The following is a 15,821-nucleotide window of genomic DNA, read 5'->3' on the forward strand; positions in this document are numbered from 1 at the left end:
AATCACATCTCAGAGTGTCAAAAACTTTTCTCACTATCTCCACCACCTTCCCAGCTCCACCCAACCTGCTTCTCTCCTGAGCTTCTTATTCCAGCTTACATCTCCAAGGGCCCAAACTACTGGTCCTGTCAATCTCATCTGTGATCATCTCTCAAGTGTAACCCGGCCTCTTTAATGCCTTTGCTTCTGCTGGGGTTCAGGACTCGGGCAACTCGAACCCTGACAACAGCCTCAGCTTCCTGAAATGCCTGCCACCCCAGGCTTACAACCATTTACACCCCAGGGGTTCTCTTTCCAAGGGCTCCAAGATATGAGCTCAGGAATGCAGAAGTAATCATGACACTAAATATTCATTAGTGAACTGGGCTGTCTTAAAGGACAGTGGATTCTAGGCAGCGGCATACAGTGCAATGAACATGACTAGTCTAGGGAAAGTGAAGGAGAAGGCTTTCTCACTGACTGAGCACCTACTATGTTCCTGTGTGTATGCATTTTATCCTGTTTGATTCTTACCTCGACCTCTTGCTAATTGTGAGGATATCAGATGATACAGTGACCAGACCATGCAAATCAGTTGCTAAGCAGACCTGCGAGTTGGCAACAGATGCAGAATTTAATGGAGCCCATGAAAGTTATATTAGCCAATGACTGGATTCCACTCAAAGCCAATGGCAAACAATCTTTTTAAGGACTAAAGAAGAAGAAAGCCATATGGGAGCTTCCACACAGAATGACCAAAGAATGAAAAAGGGACCTTGAGAAAGTGACAGAGTCCTCCAATACTGCTGGAGTCAAACATAAAGGATATCACATCCATATTCTCTCATACAATTTTGCTGAAAATATCCCACCACTGCCCACATGGGATTCACTCTTTGTTTATTCTCAGAAATCAGCACAAAGCTGTGGTGAATTTAACTTGTTAAATTTAAAAAACTATTGTTGTCAGTTTCATTTTTCAAAATAAAGCCCCAATCAAATCGTTCTTTCCACTATTTTCTAAGAAACACTGGCCCCCAATTTAAAAAGAGTCCAAGACTTTAAAAAGACTCCACTGGACAGAGAACCCTGCAGAAAGGGAAGGACAGCCTGAAATGAGAAGACAAGCCTAACTCAAACTCCTAGGTGAATCCACTGAAGAACCTGATGCAAATAATTAAAAAGCTATAATTAAAGTGCAAGGATATAACAGGAGATAAGTCAGGTGTTACAACTTTGTTCTTGTGCTAGCAGAACAGTAACTTTGGGATGCTCAACACGCTTGCTTGCTTCTTGAAGAAAGCATGCCCAGTTAGTCCTCTACCATGAGGTCTGACATTATGATGAAGTTGTTCCTCTCACTCAATGGCTCCTGATTTTGTTCCAGGGGATGTGTTGGGATGGAAAGAACGAGAAGTTTGGGGTCAGGCAGACTTGTGTCTAAGGCTCATTTGTCAGGGACATCGCTTGGGCAGATAACTCAATTTCTATAAACTTCAATTTTCTCATCTGTAAAACATGGACAACAGCATCTGCCTCCACGGTTTTCTGTAACGATTACGTGAGATAAAGTACACATGCACAGGAACATAGTAGGTGCTCAATCAACGGGAAAGCCTTCTCCTTTACTTTACCCACACCGGTCCTGTTCATTTGCACTGTCTGCCTTTGTCTAGGGAGCGGTGGTTGTGCAGTGGTTAAGCATTTGGCTGCTAACCAAAAGGCTGGCAGTTCGCATCCACCAGCCGCTCCTTGGAAACCCAACGCGGCAGTTCTACTCTGTCCTATCAGGTTGCTATGAGTCGGAATCAACTCAATGGCAACGGGTTTATGGGCCTTTGTCTAGAATACTCTGTCCTTTGAGACCAGCTTAAATGTTACCCATTCTATGCAGGTTTCCCTGAATGCACCCATACAGCCAGTTGCTCTCATTCCGTGATTCCATGAGCCAGAATCGACTCGACAGCAGCTAACAACTGTGATCCCAAATGCCTTGCATGGTGCTTACCACAGCTCCTTCAGGTCCCCTCTAAGATGGGCACCTACTTCTAGAAGGACAGTCTTACACAATGGTTCCCTTCCATCCCACCCAAAGCCTATGCCCAAAAGGTGCTCAATAACGGACTGCTGGCTGAACAAGCAGCCTTGAGCCTGAAGGCAGGCCTGCTGCAATGCCTGTGCCTCGGTGCTGTGTGTTTTTGGGAAGCCACTTGGTTCTCGCTTGGCTAAATGAGGGACTAGGGACAATAGGTCAGAATTTAACCAAACTGCTGCATGAACTTAAAAAAGACTCAAAAAAGCTCTGATACGTAGTCAATGTCACTGAACTGTGTATGTAGAAATTTTTGAAATGGTGTACCTTTGGCTATGTGTATTTTCACCAAAAAAAAAAAAAAGGTTGAGAATTTAGAGGGTTAATATGTTGTGGGGTCGTTAACCAACGTCATAAAACAACATGTGTACTACTGTTTCATGAGAAACTATTTGTTCTGTAAGCCTTCACCTGAACTACAATAAAATATATATATAAAAAAAAAGCTCTTATAGTCATTGATTATCAAGTCACCAAAGACATCCTCAACACACACAACACACACACACAAAATTTATTGGCAATGGCACAGGAGCATAGGTGGTTCCTTCTCGCTCCTGCTGTGGAACCACCAACAGCTCAGGCATCCAGAGGGAAGCTAATGCTTTCACATGCAAAGAACACAACACTGCAGCCCTTCACGTAGGCAGATTTGTGACAGCACTTTAAAATGGCAGCAACAGGGGGAAGGAGATAAGAGGGTGTCCTCCCCAAACAAAATTTAATTCTTGGCAGCTCCAACAAAACCCAGGAATAAACAGAGGAAGAAGCAGACATGGGATCCAAGGCATAGAGAGTCCAACTGAGAAGAGAAGAGAGGTAAAGGGAATTCCCAGGATGATGGTGATGGGAAATCCCAGAATGGCTGCTTTGCACAAGCCTGGAGAGCAACCACTCCAGAATGAACCAGAAGGATGAGGGCTCCAGGAGAGCTAAGAAAACAAACAACAAAACCCGAATCATTATCCAGTGGGTTTAATGGTACTGAGAAGAGTGTTACCATTTTGATCAAGGGAATAAAATGTGACAGTTATGTAGCAAACTAAAGTAATGGTGAGGGAGAGACTATTAGCTCCAGAGAAAAGACAAATTTACATCAGGAAGTACACCATAACCCAAGTACACGGAATGGCCTGGCTGAGAATACTGACAGCCATAAATTGTGATATAGCTATACTGAAAGACTATAGGGAGGGGAAAAATGAGTGTGTGTGTGTGTATGCGTGTGTGTGTGTGTGTGTGCGTGTGTGTGAGAGAGTGTGAGAGAGAGAGAGAGAGAGAGAGAGAGACCTATAGAAAGACAGAGGGAGAGATAAGAGAGACGGGGTGGGGAAAAGGGAAGAGAACAGTGTAAGAAAAGAAAAATCTTTATCTTCCACAGGAGGAAGCCAAAAAATAATTTTGAAATGGACTAAAAATAGGAAGTAGCAGTATAAGCATATTATTTAGAAATACAGAGGTGACTAGCAGAGGAAACCACTAAAGGATTGAAAATTGTTGCCCCAGGGAAGGGTAGAACAGTGCAACACTTTTTTTTTTTTTTTTATAAGCTATACTCTTTTCCTTTTTATAAACATAATATATGTATTACTTTGATTAAAAACTTAAATTTTACTTTAATGTCCTTGTTTTTCTAGAGATACATATTGAAATGTGTAAAGTAAAATTACCTGTCTGGATTTCCTTTAAAATACTTCAGCAAAATACAAAAGTAAAAAAAACAAAACACAAATTAATTGCCGTCGAGTCGATTCTGAATCATAGCGACCCTACAGGACAGAGTAGAACTGCCCCATAGGGTTTCCAAGGAGCAGCTGGTGGATTCGAACTATCAACCTTCCGGTTTACAGCCGAGCTCTTAACCACCATGCCACTAGGGCTCCCAAAAGTAAAAAAGGAATAGATAAAGCAAGTATGGCAAAACTTGAATCTCTGAATAAAAATGGAGGTCATTATACAAGTCTCCTTAATTTTATGGGTTTGAAATTTTTCATAAAATGTATTTTGTAATTCTCAAAGAAAAACGAAAAGAAACAACTTGTTGATTTAGAAAACTAGCTGCACTTTTGCAGTTGGAAAGAATGGCTACCCTTCTCCCTAGTTTTTCCATCAATCCCTCTTTTTGCTCCTTCAGCTCCACAGCATGCTGGACGGATGTTGATTCTTCAGCACCCACATCACTCTGCTGCCAGGACTTGGGCACCTCGACTACTCGGACTGTTAGTCAGTTCTCCCAGGAGTGGGAACCACGCTCTATTCCTCTCCGCAGGCCCAGTGCCTGGCGTAAGGTTGGCAAGTCTATTTACACTAAAGCACTTACTGTAGGCTGAGTGCCACTGAGCCCACCTCCAACATCTTCCTCAAGTCTATTTACTTCTCTCGGTCTCCACTGCCACAACCTTAGTCCAGATAATAGCCTAACTGCTCTCCCCATTTCTGCTCTTGCCTCTTGCAATCCAATCTCCACACAGCAGCCAGGGCAGCCTGCTGAGAACTAAATCTCATCAGGATACCTCCTGCTTAAAGCCTCGGGCGGGGGCTGCCACTGCACTGAGGAGGAAATCCATTTAAGAAGGCAGTACAGGCCCTACGCTCAGGTCACCCTCCACGGTCTCATGATGTTCCAGCTTCCTGGTCTTCCTTCAGTTTCTTCAGTCCCTCAAGCTCTGTCCAGCATGCTGTTCCTACTGCCTAGATTGCTTTACCCAACCACTTTTGTAAAAGATTTCAGCTCAAATGTCCCCTCCTCAGAGATACCTCCAGTGAGTATCTTAGCTAACGAGAATCTTCCCACCCCTCCACCCTCATGCCACTTATGACAATCTGTCATGATTTTATCCGTTTTCTTGTTTTGGTCTATTTTGGGTTTTGTAGGTCAGTATACCCTACTAGATCTGGCCCCATGAAGACAGGCAACATGTCAGTTCTGCTCACCAGTGTTTCCCTAACACCTAAGAACAATGCCTGGCATACAGTAGGCACTCAAACATTTGTGGAATGAAATCAAATCCAGGTACAGATCAAAAATATAATCAATTTGTATTTTTACGCAAATAATACGTGCCTTCTGCATTTGTTCGCCAGCCATGCCCTCCTCCCTTGAGGTATTTTCATAAGCACACCATGCTAATTTTTTTACAGTAACATGTGGAAGATGATTGGCATGGCAGTGCTTGTGAGGGTGCCACGCAGGGGTGGGGGGGGGTAGGGCACAGCGAGCAAACAACCACTGAAGGCGGGTGTTACCTGCATAAAAATACGGGATACACTTAAATAGAATAAGCCTGGCATTTAGGGTCCCAAAGTACAGATATAATCACATCACCATGGCTTTTATGCTGGTGGCTTCTGCACTGCTGGACAGAAGTGCCTTCCTCTGGGTGGGCCTCCTCACTGGCAAAGGCAGGGAAGCAGTTTCTCAGGCCACAGACAGACCCACAGCTCCCTGCACAGGGGAGTGGGCACTTGGAGGAAGACCTTGTCTGGGATGGCTGCTCTGGGAACAGTCCAGTACCTGGGGTGGGGACGGCTGGGAACACAGCACAGAGGGAATGACTCAAAGAGACAAGGGCAGAAAGAATCAGCAGCTTCACCACCCCCACAACCAAATATAACTCCCAGGTGGCACCAGAAAATGACGTGGATCTGGATGTTACAGAGATGGCAGACACAATAAACATGGTGATTTTTCTGAGAAGCCCCAATTTTTTCCCAGAAACAGACAGATCCTATAAACTCTAGAGGAGGCAGTGAACGTTCCATTTCCATTTCTGAATAAGGAGCTGCTGCAGCAAAATTGCCAACAACAAGCAATGCATATACCTGTCCATCTCCAGTGCCAGGTATCTAACAGCTGATTTTATGCTGAAATATAAAGATGTACCTTCTTCAAATTTCTCAGAGCCCAACGTGGTTGACTATCATGGTTTCGCTATTTTATTAATGGACAAAGAATCTATGGGAACTTCTAAGCCAAAAGACTAAGTTAGACAAGGTTAAATATCTGGAGAAACAGAACTATGCTCCCTTGAGTACGGGACATCAAGCCAAGCTTTGAAACCAAGACCAGCTCTTTAAGAAGCTTTTAGTACAAAATCCTTGAGATACCCTGGTACACTTTCCACATGTCTGAAAGGGCAAAACTGAAACCAGGGTTGGGTGGTGCTTTTATACAAGGTTACAATATCTCTACACTCTGCTGAAGGTTTAAAATAACTTCAAAAGGGCCGCCTGCTTCTAAGTGGGTTACTGTTACACAGGAGCCAAACACTTAACTAATAGGAGGACCAGACATTCACTCTGTAATACTATCTCATCAAAAAATTCCTGGGGATTTAAAAGGGAAACTTCCTTCCTTTTGTCCTCTTGCTGCTGTCGGCCAAGGGTAGGGTGTCGCTATGGTACAGAGTTTCACATGAAACAGCCCTAGATCTTTTCTTAAAAGGTGTAGTTGCTAGAATCAAGGCTTCTAATTTATGTGAAGGGTTGGGAAAGGACTGCTTCACCCATTTGTTTCTTGAATAACAAGGATTATTTTTTCTCTCCTTTGTACAAAGGAACAGACAACTCTACTGCTTTGTGAACAAACAGCCTAAACACTTTTCTGGATCTAGAATCCAGAAGTACCTGAAAACAGTTTCTCCCCCTGTTGTCACAGCAGTAGGCAACTGTAATGGGGATGGGAACAGCCCCAGCCACAGTAAAGGAGCTGGCTGTTGCTGCTGTTTGCTTGAGACCTCCAACTGGGAATCCTCAGGGGATTAAACCAGCCCTTCTTGTCTGTTGTTGTGTGCCGTCCAGCCAATTCTGACTCGTAACGACCCCACCGGACAGAGTAGAACTGCCCCATAGGGTTTTCTTGGCTGTAATCTTTATGGAAGCAGATCACCAGGTCCTTCTCCCGCAGAGCCAGTGGGAATCACCAAACTTTCGGTTAGCAGCCGAGTGCTTAACTGTTGCGCCACCAGGGCCCCTTCTTCTTCTTTTATATTTTTGAATATTTTATTGTGTATTAGTTGAAAGTTCACACAGCATATTAGGTTCCCCTTTAACAATTTTTATACAAATTGTTCCGTGCCATTGGCTATAATTTTTATAATGTGTCAGCATTCTCATTATTTCCATTCTGTTTGTTCTGTTTCCATTGATCTAGCTTCCTTTCCCCTCCTCACATTCTCATCTTCGCTTTTGGGTTAACTGTTGACCATTTGGTCTCATATAGTCAACTGTATATAGTTAACTGTTTCAGGGAGCATATTACTCATGGGTGATAGTTTATTTTATAAGCCCATCTATTATTTGGCTGAAAGGTGGCTTCAATTCCAAGTTCAAAGATTATCTTAGGGCGACAGCCTCAGGGATTTCTCTAGTCTCAACCAATCCAGGAGATCTGGTCTGTTTTAGGAATTTGAGGTTTATTCTACATTTTTCTCTCACTCTATTCGGCAGGGCTCCTTCTGGTCTGTTGAGGACTCTAGTTTTCAGAACATTAACTCTGAATCTTTCCTAGTGGGTGTCACTTTTCAGAGAAAAACTAAGAACAGATTCTATCCAATTTAGTTCCTCTGCATCAAAAAGACAAATGATGCGCTCTCTTAGGCAGCATGTATACTAAAAAGACAAACGAGAAGTTGCCAGTCAGAACTCGGGGGAAAGCAGTAGTATTTCAAAACCCACCTTCTCACTTTAGTATCTCCTACCCCCTGGAATTTTCTTTTCTCAGATCTCATTTCTGACTTTATAAATTTCCACTTAGAACTTCCACTTCTGCTATCAAATAGGTTAAGGGAATATTTCATTAGCTAAATTATTATTATTTTTTTTAAGTATCAAATTGACTACCGAAAGGGGTCTGAGAAACATTAAGTAAAAGTTCTAAATCCATTCTTAAAGTGACTAAAAGTGGCTCATATGGCTACCAGATGACAGGTACTGTTCCCTACATAGACATTCACTGATATAGTTGACTACAAATTGCAAGGCAACTTCATAATGGACACTTGATGTTCTTATTATGAAAAGGTAAGGATCAGAGGCTTATGCACATCACGGAGTTATTAAATTAAGAAGAAATATGTTGGAGAGGAAAAGGTAAAATTGGAATTCTCGTACTTCCAGATTTAAAAAGAATACTATAAAATAACAAATCATTAAAACTGCATGATGCTCGGCTAAAACTAGGAAAACAAAACAAATGGAAAAGAAATTCCAAAAATACATTCAAGCTTTTCTAAGATCTTAATATGACACACACCTGGAGTAACATAATGATGTATGACAAAATCATTAATGAATTTGGTTGGGACAGGTGGGTAGCAATGTAGAAAACACAGTCAGTTTGGCTGGATAAGTTATTCTGAGAAATGATGAGGCAACATGAGTTAAGGCAACACTTTAGGACAATTAACAAGCTAGATAGGAACAAAGAGAGCAGAAAGTACAAACGTATTCTTAGAACTTCTCCAGGATGAGCAGTAGCAGAACAAAGGTACAACAAAATGGAATGAAATGGCAGAGTTAATGAACATACACAATTTATCTTTTTTTGATTTCTAGTACTCATCCAAACCAGTGTTTGCTGAGCGCTGACCCTATGCCAAGCCTTGTAGAGGACCCTGGGCAGGAAAAGGTAACGAAGGCCTGGGCACTCTCTTACTGTAATGTCATTTGACCAGTAGCTTTAAAAAAAAAAAAAAAAAAAAAAAGTGTGCACACATACTGACAAGACAGATGACTGAAATTTTAAGCTCACCAGAGTTTTTTCTATACATGGGCTCTACCTATTACACAATTTATATGTAACAAGTGGCAGTAGTATATAAGACCCATCATCCAACAGATACACTCCTTTCCCACAATAAAGCACCCAGTCTCAGGATGAGCTGCTCCAACAGGGCTGTAAGTACCCCCTGAGATCACTTCGAGGAAGCTCTCTGCATAAGCTGGAAAGCAAGGCAAAGTACTGCTCTGTGAGCAGGCTTCAACTACCACGGCAGCAAGGAAAACACAAGAGAAAGATAAGCCGGCACACAGGGAAGAATCAACTCTAAGCACTATTCTAATCAATGATGATAGCAGTTTGTTGTCGTTGTTGGGTGCCACTGAATCGATTCTGACTCATAGCGACCCTACAGGACAGAGTCTAGAACTGGCCCACAGGGTTACCTAGGCTGTAATCTTTATGGGAGCAGATCTCCAGGTCTTTTCTCCCGCCGAGCTGCTGGTGGGTTGAAACTGTCAACCTTTTGGTTAGCAACCGAGCACTTAACTACTGCATCACCAGGGCTCCTTGACAGCAGTTTAGCTTTGGTTATCTAAAAACTTCAAACTTGCTCAAGAGGACGACCTGACCTCAGAAACATGTCATGAAGTTATGCCGTAATTCCCTTTCCTTTGTTCAACACACAAAACACACAAAACACACACACACACACACACACAGAAAAATGCTACAAAACAAAACTAAAAACCCTTTACCGTACATCCCCAACTATTACAATAAAATACAAGTCAGAGATTCTTTATAAAATAAAGACAATCACTCCTGAGATTTGGGAAATTTCTTACAAGGAACCAATGGGATGTAATAAGCCCAATTTGTGGTAATCTTGAGTTTTCTGAACGTAAAGGAAGGCAGGCCTTTGAGAGACAGGTTCATTATGTCCCCGTCAAAATTCAATTCCTTTTTATTCAGAAACTCTTTGTAACTGGAAGAGCATACAAGCTGAAATGGGAGGAATGATCCAACATTTACTAACCAACTGTTCTGAGAAAGGGATTCTTAACCAGTGTTAGAAGCAGGCACCTCAATGTCCAGCGTTTAAGAGCAGAGTCTGACATTTAACGCTGACACCACCAGTGAGCGGCGATTGTGCCACTATCAGGGGCATGGGCTTTGAGCCACACTGGCCTGGGGTGGGTCCTAGCACTGCCACCTAACTCCTGTGAGGTCTTGGAAGAGTCATGTGACTTCCAAGCCTTGCTTCCCCATCCAAAGGAAGGTAGTGATCCTGCCCATCTGCATATTTTCCTGGAGATAAGATGCAAAACAGGCTTACATGCCTGGACTGTAGAAATAGTGGGGCAGTACGGCTACCACTACTGACCATTCTGACCAGGGACTTAATAGGTGGTCCTGGACAGAATATGAGAAAAATGTAGAACAAAACTCAAATTCCTAAAAAAAGGCCATACTTACTGGACTAGTAGAAACTAGATAAACCCCCAAAACCATCGCCCTGAGATACTCTTTAAACTTGGAACTCAAACCACTCCAAGAGGTCACCTTTTAGCCAAATGACAGATTGGCCTATAAAATAAATAATATTACCAGTAAGTACTGTGCTCCTCGGAAAAATCGTCCAGATGAAACCAAATAGTAAACGTTTACCCTAGACCAAAGATGACAAGACTAGAGGGGACAGGAAAGCTAGATTAATGGAAACTGAACAACCCAAACAGAAATAACGATAACGCTGATATATTTTGAAGAATGTAATCAATGTCACTGAACAGTATGTATAGAAATTGTTAAATAAGAACCTGATTTCCTATGTAAACTTTCACTAAAAACAAACAAACAAAAATAATGGGGCAGTAGACATGACACCAAAAGCACAAGCAACCAAAGAAAAAATAAATTGAACTTCATAGAAAACATTAAAAACTTTTGTGCTGCAAAGGACACCATCAAGAAAATGAAAAGACAACACAGAATGGGAGAAAATGACTGCAAATCATGTATCTGATAAGGGACTTCTATCTAGAATATAAAAAAAATTCTTAGAACTCAATAATAAAAAGACAAACAACCTAATTAAAGAATGGGCAAGGGATGTGAATGGACATTTCTCCAGAGAAGATATACAAATGGCCAATAAGCACGTGAAAAGATGTTCAACATCATTAGTCATCGGGGAAATGTAAATCAAAACTACAATGAGATACTACTTCACACTCACTAGGATGGCTATAATCAAAAACACAGATAATAACAAGTGTTGCCTAGGATGTGGAGAAATTGGAGTCCTTATACACTCCTGATGGGAATGTAAAATGGTGCAGCTGCTTTGCAAAAGTCTGGCAGTTCCTCGAAGAGTATATAGAGCTAGGTGTATACTCAAGAAAAATGAAAACATATGTCCACACAAAGACTTGTATAGGAATATTCTAACAATATTATTCATAATAGCCAGAGTGGAAACAACCCAAATGCCCATCAACTGATGAATGGATAAACAAAATGTGGTATATCCATACAACGGAATATTATTCAGATGAAGTACTGATATATGCTACATGAACCTTGAAACATCAGGCTCAAAGAGGCCAGTCCACAAAAGACTCTACAGTATATTCCCATTTATATGAAAAGCCCAGCACAGGCAAATCTATACAGATAGTAAGTAGACTGATGGTTGCCCAAGGCTGGAAGAGGGTGGTAATGAAGGAAAAAGTAACTGATTCTAATGGGGATGATGAAGATATTCTAAAACTGACTGTGGTGATAGTTGAACAACTCTGTGAATATGCTAAAAACCATTGAATTGTACACTTTATGTAGGTGAATTGTACGCTATGCGAATTATAGCTCAATAAAGCTGTTAATAAACAACTATGCAAATAAATAGTAAATAAAAGAGAAAAACACAGTGGGGTAAGACTCTATCATTATTGGCATGGGCTCTACCACACCAAACAATTACTTTCTCTCCCCGTGGTTCAGTTCCCTGGTACATAAGATAGGGAAGGTGACTGCCATACCTGAGGTGACCAGTTTGATGTACTTAATAAGGATTTCAAGGCCAAGACAAGGGGCTGATCAGGGCGTGCTACCTAAGCATAAGAAGAGTTCTGGCCAAGAACCCAGTACTACCACGAACAGAATGAAAACGGCAGCCTCACAAGAGGACGTGAAAGGGGAGTAGGGTGGAACTGCCACTATCCCCATTCAATGCCCCCAAGACCATGTAAGCCAGCAAGAGACCCAACACAAACAATGCAGGAAAGACAGGACAGGACACTAATGATATAAATCCAGAAAGGTCAAGCACCCTCAGGAAGTACTCACTGGCTACACCCACGGGCTACACACAAACTCATCCCAGTCCCTGCTTCTCTGTAATTGCCCTGGTGAGTTTCCAAACCAAGGACTGAGCCAAGAATGCCCCAGGAAGGGACACTTGATGAGAATCACTTGATTAAAATATTCCTGCATTATCTGCTAACAGCAGGGGAGGGAGAAGGGCAAACCACAGGCAAGGGCGTTAAAAGCAATAAACTATTTGCTGGGCTTTGCCACCCTGTATGACCTTGCACAAGTTGCATAAGGGCCCCATTCTCTCTGATCCTGAGAGCAAGGGGAATGCCTGCCACCTGCCTAACTCATGGGGGTTTTGGGAGGATTAATGAGATAATGTCTGAGCAGTGCTTCGGGCTTCTTGGAGACAGCCACTATAGGTCAGGAATTATTAGCACAAGCTAGGACAGTTTCTTGCCCATTCCTCACCTCTTGAAGCTACCTATGCTTTATTACAACTGCTCTAAAAGTTCTTGCTCAAAGTACAGTGGACTGGGGAAGGTCATAACCCAGGCTGGGTCTGTCCTGGTCTGTCTTGTTAAAGCCGTTCTCTAAACTCACGCTCGTCAGCAACAGGGCACCTTGAACGTTTAGCAGAGTGCCCAGTATTCAATGCTAGAGATGGGTGATTTTAAAAAAGAAAAAAATCAGAAGAAAAAGGCCTTCTAGACTTTTGTTTTTAATTTAGATCCTTTGTTTTGTGTTAACTCCCTCCTCACTCCAATATTCATTCTAAGGCATTAGGGCAGCGACTACCAGGTTGTTGGGGGAGGGGGTGCAGGCTCCTGGAGTCTTCAACTACTCAGTTCTTTTTATTTTTTTAACTACTCAGTTCTTATGTGTCAGACTGATAGACAGGTTTTTGCAGTGTCTAGTTTCATGACAACCAACCAAAAAAACCATGTGGCTCTTAGTTCACATACAAAGAAACCTACATTTATTGCGTTTCTAACTGAAGGCAAGGCCATGTTGTATGAATAAGTCAGTGAGAGTGAATGTGTGTGTACACGAATGTGTAAAAGATGCAAAAAACTATACTCAATGTTGGTCTCTTCAAGGGTCTTTATCCAGTTTGGTGAAACTGACATTTATACCTAGAAAGCCTGGTATGTATCAGAGGCAGATAAGGGGACCTACTGTAAGTGGTGCAGAGACTGTCTGGGAGCTAGAAGGCTGAAGGAACAGCCCCACCATGACCTTCTCACATCCATATAGGCCACAACGGAACAGCTCCACCATGGTGCTCTCACTCAAATCCACACAGGCCACACAGGCAAAGGTTTGAAGCCCAGCTCTTGGCAGAAGGCCTTGTGATGCTCCTGGAACAGGAGAGGATGAGAGGACTGGGAGGCACACTTTAAGGCCACCTTCCAGTCACCTCCCTATCTGCCCTGGGAGGTTGTCAGGAGACAATTTCCTATTGCCTTCCAGATTCTGATGAGGAATGAGGCTGACTGTTCCACCTTCCCTCAGAATAGAGCTGCAGAATATACAACCGCTTGGCTGCAGTCTAGAATAGGCTCCTCGACAACAGGGTATATTCCACAACCCACACACTGCAGTCCTTCAGCCCCTTCTCAGTGTCATGTTTTTGTGTGTTTGGGACAAGGACCATGGGGAGCCGGCACCTTTGGCTACTCTTCCTTCTGTTGTCTATGTAAGTAATAAACTATCAGAATCTAAAAGTGGCTTGTTTTAACTTTACCAGCCAAATCAGTCAGGTCTTGGCATTGGCCTTGCCTTGTCTTGGGTGCTTGATATGGGGATGTGCCCAATTCTGACCTTGACTGCACCAAAGTCGGACCAATTAAGACAGAAGTGGAAATGAAGATACCAAATTCTGGATGGTGATCACATTTTGCAGGAAGGGATAAGGAAATACTATTTCTTAGGCTAGCATGACTGCCCAAGTATTTGATACAGTATTGTTTTATAATTCAACCCCCTGATTTCTTAAAAAGTGTAAACTTGATGACATTATATAATAAATCCACCCATAGCACCCTCACCTCAAACACATATTCCACCCATTCCATAAACCAGCAATCTTCCTAATTTTTTTCCTGTCTGCAATTCAGTCAGATACCTTCAGATATTTTCCCCAAAGCCCTGATTGGCAAAAGCCTAGTTCTCACCTCTGGAAACGTCTCAGTTGCTTGCCCAACTGAAGGGGGAAGACGCAAAAAATTAAACGTTTGAAATTCAATAGCTGACCAACGGGTAACTTGGAAAGAAGAAAACAAGACCGGTAAACTACCAATCTATCAATTTTCCTAACCTGAAGAAAAAAATTAACACACAATAGGAAATAGTGCACTAACATGTTAATAAAGGGAATAGGTCATTTTCTTTAAACTGAGAGGTGGCCAAAAAAAGTAAAGAATACACCAGGTATGTGGTTAGTTTGTTGGTACTGGAGAATAATCACCCAATCTTTCTGTCTCCTTCATCAGGATGCTGCTGATCCACAGTTAGAACCAGGATGTCACTCACAAAAACAACCCTGGGGTAAAAGAACATCAACCACACTAGGAGTCCCAGGAAGAGTTTTTTTTTAAAAAATAGATTTTATTTTTTAGAGCAGTTTTAGGTTCACAGAAAAATGGTGCAGAAAATGCAAACCAAAAAAACCAAATCCATTACCATCAAGTTGATTCCAACTCATGCAGACCCCACGTGTCAGAGTAGAACTGCATTCCATAGGGTTTTCAACGGCTGTGACCTTTCGGAAGTAGATCACCATGCCTTTCTTCCGAGATGCCGCTGGACTGATTTAACTGCCAACCTTTTGGTTAGTAGCCAAGCACAAACTGCTTGCACTACCCAGGGGTCTCTCTAGAAAATACAGAGTTCCAAAACCCCCCTCCCCGCAAGTACCCAAACCAAACCCACTGCTGTCAATTCCAACTCATAGCGACCCTACAGGCCAGAGTAGAACTGCCCCATAGGGTTCCAGGAAGAGATCTTTACCTTACACCTAAGTTTACATGCAAACGGTTTATGGGCAGCTGCTAAATGAAAGGTTGACAGTTCAAACCCCACCCCTCAGTGGTACTGTGGATGCAAGGCCTGGCGATCTGCTTCCATTAAAATTACAGCCAAGAAAACCCTATGGAGCTCAGTTCTACTTGGTAAACACATGGGGGTCTCCATGAGTCAGAATCTACTTGATGGCAATGGGTATGCTTAGAGAACTAACTCCAGATCACTGAGACTGTCTGCTTAGCTGATTCACCATCCTGGTGGCATAGTGGTCAAGTGCTCAGCTACTAATCAAGAAGTCGGCAGTTTGAACACACCAGCCACTCCAAGGGAGAAAGAAGTAGCAGTCTGCTCCCGTAAAGATTTATAGCCTTGGAAACCTGATGGGGCAGTTCTACTCTGTCCCACAGGGTCACTATGAGTTGGGATTGACAGCAATGGGTCTGGTTTGGGTTTGGAAGATCAAACCTTTCAAGTGGAGTGTAAGTAATAATGACTACTTTAGTATTTAAGATTAAGGCTTGAGATAAAACAGTGCTGTGGACAGGGGGAAAAAAAAGAGTACCTTCAAATTGTTACTCCTTCTTAGGTCATCTATCTTCTCCAGCAGCATTTTAAGATTTTTGCCTTTGCTTTATGTTGGGCTATTTTCACTACAATGTGTCTGGGGTGGATTTTTGCATTTACTTT

This window comes from Trichechus manatus, unplaced genomic scaffold (genome assembly GCF_000243295.1).
Source record: "Trichechus manatus latirostris isolate Lorelei unplaced genomic scaffold, TriManLat1.0 scaffold00190, whole genome shotgun sequence".
NCBI classification, from domain to species: Eukaryota; Metazoa; Chordata; class Mammalia; order Sirenia; family Trichechidae; genus Trichechus; species Trichechus manatus.